Here is a 6000-nt window from a genome sequence, read left to right as displayed (position 1 = left end):
CATCTGAAGCAATTCAGATTCTCTTAACGCCTTCCTTTATAGTGGAGCGATGTTGATTAAGGCACCTATATGCATGTGACGACATGGTCGTATTGCATTATACAGGTAGCGAGTGGCGTTGTTACATTTTGGCGGGAATCTCGCGGTACGCTCAAGAGTTATAACATGATAAATCAAGTGAAATCCGAGGATCTTTACAATTCTTGTCACTTTATGTATGAAACGGATTTTACAACTGTTTTTATTGTGATTTGCAGTGGTTTATGTGCATAAAAATTGGTAAGCGTCCTTGTTTTCAGTGATTTTGTGGACTTCGATCTTTAATGTGTGTTTTTTTTTGCTCTAAACCCAAACTGCTGGGCTTTTAGAGAATGGTAATGATCTTAATTTATTTACTGCACCAACAACTACACTCCCGGATCCATACAAGTTCGCATGAAGCGTATTCATACGTTTATCTCTTTCTCATTGGAGACAAAACTGCAGACACGAAAGATAATGAAAGTTTAACAATTATTTTTTTTTCTTTCTTCTTGAATGACGTCATTTCCGACAGCAATATTTATAATGTTTATTCAATATCAGTTGTTGATATGGAATCATTAAAGCTCGTTAATTTTCAAATTTGCAAATCAACACTTTGTGATTCATTTTCGAACAACACACAAGCAGACACACCTCATACCCACACACACACACTCCGTTATTTCCTGATCAATGCGTTTCATGTTTAATTTGATACGGAATACGTTTTTGAAATCAATTTCCCTTTGGTAATGAAGCCTCTTAAAGAAAATAGGAAATGACTCAAGAATAAACATTCAAAGTATGTAGGTTATTACACGGATCCTTGTGTCGCATGCAAGTCAATGTAGCATATAAATGAAAGGGAAATAAAGATAACAACTTTTTTTCATTTATGTTTAGTCTAGTTAATGGTGCACTTACATAGCAGTATTATAATCTTTTATATTTATATTATAGCTTTATGTCAGATTTGTATATGAAAAGAAATTATATTACACAACTATATATGCAATGGAATGTGCGGTATATAAAATAAAGTGTGTTTTTTCTCTTTTTGATTTGAGTTGAATATTATGTAACTCTTATCCATGGGTGTTTCTAAAGGTAATAGAGGGGAGGGGAGAGGTGCCGCTACCCCCCCCCAAAAAAAAAAAAAATAAATAAAAATAAAGTCAAACAAAAAAGAAGAAGAAAAAAAGGAGGAGGAGATCGTCACTATAACATCACCATACATTTTCCCGTCAAAAAAAAAAACGACAGGCAAAATAGAATAACAATAAAGTCAAGCAAAAAGAAGAAGAAGAAGAAGGAAGAGGAGGAGAAGATCGTCACTATTACATCACCATGCACATGATGCATTTTCCCGTCGAAAAAAGTGACAGGCAAAATAAAATAAAAGGGGGTTGTGGCAGGCCACACGCCCCATCCCCGACTTGCTCAACCACCAAACAGGATGATGATGATGATCGACAGCATTTATATTGCGCCATATTTCTGTTTAAAACATTCATATAGGCGCAGGCTCATCCAATTAAGCTAATTATTACATATCTGCTGAAATAAGTACAGTTTTTGAGAGATGATTTGAAGAGTTCAATGTGACATATTGTGACACAATGTAACATGCGACATATTGAAACTGTCACAATAAATACCCAACGTTATTGCAAAAACGTAATGTGAAAAAAAAACGTATAGGCCTGTATTAATTTGAGTGTGTTAAAGATGAGATACTATGCACGTGAATTCAACATTATGTCAGTCCAATCAAGCGCGTGTGTTTTCACCTGCTCAGAGACTTGAATGAATAATAATTATGGCCAATTCCCCCAGTCCTGTGAACATTTCTCAGGTTAGAATGAATATTTTGATTTTTCATTGTATTATAAGAAACGTAGAATGCAGGTCGATCAGTTTTTTTCTTTCTTCGATCGTGAGTTCATGACTATTGCGATAGATCATAAATTTTAGTATAAGAAAGTTTCCTTCTTCCTCCTCTTCTGATTGATTGGCAATCAGTGCATATTTGACTATAATTGTCGCCATTGTCTTAAATATCTCACTTCTCCTCACATACTATTACAGAGTAGGACCTACAAATATAATTTTCATGGCTTTGTTTCTTCACCCTTTTGATGTAAGAAAAAGAATAATTTTACTGTTTTCTATAAAATTGACATTAAAAATCTCACATATGAATTTGTTGTGTTCACTTAACGCGCACCGTGGCAAATCCCCTATTCCGGCGTCAAAAACTTGACAAAATAGACCCATTTTCGGCTCTTTTAACTCATATCTCAAAAACCGCTCGAGATTTTTCACGGGTTCAAACGGTTTCTTAATCTTAGACTTGTTCTTCATCTCATGATATCTGTCATTTTATATTCTGATTAAAAAAACAACCGTGTTTTTTTGACTGAAAATACACAGTTTCTCGTGTTTTTGTGTGAGAGAAGCACTTTTTGCACTGTTTTGGGCTCGATCTTCTCTTACAGCGTCTGACTTTCGTATCAAAATGTCTCAGTTCAACGACTATCAGATAGACAGGTTGTAACTCTTTCTTGTGATATAAGGTTCAACCTAATTGGTTGAAAAAACCCGCCGTGTTTTTAGGTCAAACTTTACAATACAATGAACTTTTTTTGTATTTATCACGCATAATCTATATACGTTAATTGATTAGTCGCACTGCGCACGATTGTCTATTTTAGTATGCCTATCAACTCTTTATACTCTTTCCTCTCCTATCAAAAATTGAAAGGGGGTACAATATCCTCGTCCTAGATATAAGAAGAAGAAGAGAACATTTCCTTTTCATTACATGTAAAATCATGCCTATTCTTGAAAAAAAAAATCGTCACTTCTAGGTTAAACTTTACAATGCAATTAACTTTTTTGTTCTTATCATGCACAATATCCATTAATTGGTCGCACTGTGCTCGATTGGATTTTGGTATACGATGTTCAACCTGGCAGCAGCGCGTTTTGCGTTAGATTTGGAAATCCTCGTTCCCAGACAGGGATATGTAACATGTAAGCTTTTCATACATATAAAATTCATATTGATTGATTAATATTTAGCTCCGTCAATTTTCACGTTAAATCATGCTTGTCTCATTTTAAGAAGCCAAATCCAGGGATGAATAATGTGTGCATACCGGTGCATATACGTATACGTGCAGCGCATGAACGGTGTATACACCACACAATACGCCGAATAACTTTCTATGCAATAATCACGTACACACACAATGCGCGCAGTAGTAAACAACGCGTCGCTAAGACAACTGAACCTGAACTCGGGAGTACATCAAGGGAAGGAGTACAGAATCAGAGAAAATTATTCTCACTTTTTGGTCAGAAGAAAACATTTCCTTATATGTCTATATCTTAACATAAACAGAAGCTGCTCCGTTATCCTTATGTCGTACCACAGTCAATATCATAAACAAATTACAGTGATTCTATTTTGTCACAATTTATAAACTTAATTAGGGCAATTTATGCACCCCCAAGAAGTAGTGTTTACGGCCCGGCCTATCTCTACCACACAGACCACACAGACTTCGCACAGTTCGGTCAAGGCGGTACGCGTATCATTAACTGCCAAATACAGCCGACCCAAGCTGAATAAAACCTTCATATTAGGTGAACAAAATAGGGGGTAACAAATTCATATGCCAAAACACGAACCCCTGTCTTCAGCCCAGTTCCAAAACTAGTTGCGATTGCCCTGCCTTTTCAAGATGCAATCTTGATCATGTTGATGGGGATACAATTATTATGATAGAATGGTTTCTATGGTAGTGTGCAACTGTATAACAAGAAAAGAAATATCACAGACGTTTTTTCCTGCCATCCCTCCGGCAGTACACGAACAGGATACGGATTGTCGGTGCCTATAATATACATGTCTGTTTTCATTACAATTGAGATACTATTGAAAAGAATTCACCTTTAAAGCATATCGAAACCAAAACAACTATTTTCTGTGCATGGCCTTTTGTACGGAGAAAAATTATGCGCATTTCTTCCACAAGCTAAAATATTTCGGAATCCACTTTGCATTACTCTTATTTTATGCCAAGCAACAAGTTGTGTAGGTTTTCAGAGTGTCAAGGACAACCTTTGTTAGAATGCCAACGAAGGACTGGGGGATGGGGGGAATGATAAAGGCCTAATCAATAGACAGTAAGTGAGATGTATTGATGTGTCAGTGCTTAACTATCAAGTTTCCATGGTTATCCTTTAAGTTTTTAATCAATACTGATTGATAAGCGCTTTCAAAACAAACTTCATTATTCCCCAGGACAGGCCCATGCGCATAATAATCCATATTTATTACACTTGCACACATACATCCACGTATCTGATTAGGGAGGGCGTGGCTATTCAACTTTAGGCCTACTGCGTTAATACATGGAGTTAATGGAGTGATTTACCATGCCAATAGTAATACACATTAGATCCGTAGGCATATTTTGGGTTTGCTCTTAATTCATTTGTATGTAATCGTTCATTATTTATATGTAATTATTTCAACTCTTGTATATATGTACTTAGGTGGCAGAGCTCTGCCGTAGTGCTTCCTATATTGTATATGCTGACCAAGATGGGTCTTGTTATTTTTGTAGACATATTTTTCATTTATATTAACTGCACATCAGCACCACAGTTACACATGAATATACACACAATCACTATCACACGCACCTTCACCACAAGCACGCTCGCAGTATATCCCTTACACAATCGCCGGTACTTTACATTATATCAATTTTGATGGATTCACTCTCTTTTATTCCTGATAATTTAATAGAAAATTCACACAACAGTAAATATTACACACCTCAAGAATTTAATAACATATTTAATAATAATCATGATGATATTTCTCTTTTACATGCAAATTTAAGAAGTCTGAATAGAAACTTCGAATATTTTGAAAATCTCTTACACACGTTAAACAATTTTAAATTTTCTGTTATTGGTATTAGCGAGACATGGTTACACGAAAATTCCCCAGATTTGTTTAATTTACCAGATTATAAGCTGATTAGGGCAGACCGCAAAGGGAAAAGAGGCGGAGGGGTAGCCTTCTATATTGCCGAAAAACTGAAATTTAAGATCCGTTCCGACGTGAAACTTTTACATGCTGAATCTTTGTTTATTGAAATTGAAAACACAGAATTTAAAAATGTCGTCATAGGTTTAATTTATAGACCACCAGGTTTTAATTTTGATTCATTTTATGAGGAAACAGAGCAATATCTCCATATAATAAGTAATGAAAATAAAAACTGTTTTATTTTTGGTGATTTTAATATCAATTTCTTACCCTCAATCGACAATAATAAATCAAATAATTTCATGAAACTAATGTACTCATTCGGCTTCAATTCATTCATAAATAATCCCACTAGAATCAACCAAAATTCATCAACTCAAATTGACAACATTTTTTCCAACGTACATAACATGAACAACAAAATGATAGGAGGAATTCTATGCTCTGAAGTTTCAGACCACTTACCAATATTTCTAACTTGTGATTTAAAACTACCACACCTCAAAACATTTAACCAACATACATATAGAAGAGAATCTAAACGTAATATTGAATTATTGAAACAAGACTTAACAATTGAGGAATGGGAGGATGTCTATAATGAAGTTGGAGCAAACACATCTTATAATCGCTTTAATGATAAATTACAACATTATTACGATAAGAATATCCCCATAGGTAGAATGAAAAATAATCGAAAAAAGACCCCCAAACATCCCTGGATAACAAAAGGTATATTGAAATCAATACATACACGTAATCGCCTTTACAAGTCACATTTACACAAACCGTCCGAAGCTAACTTAAAAACATATAAAGTATATCGAAACAAATTGACAAAATTAATTCGTATATCACGTAAAATGTATTACGCTAATAGAATAAAGAATGCCAGTTCAAACACT

The sequence above is a fragment of the Lytechinus pictus genome, chromosome 11, assembly GCF_037042905.1.
Source record: "Lytechinus pictus isolate F3 Inbred chromosome 11, Lp3.0, whole genome shotgun sequence".
NCBI classification, from domain to species: domain Eukaryota; kingdom Metazoa; phylum Echinodermata; class Echinoidea; order Temnopleuroida; family Toxopneustidae; genus Lytechinus; species Lytechinus pictus.
Note: the sequence above shows the minus strand (reverse complement) of the source record.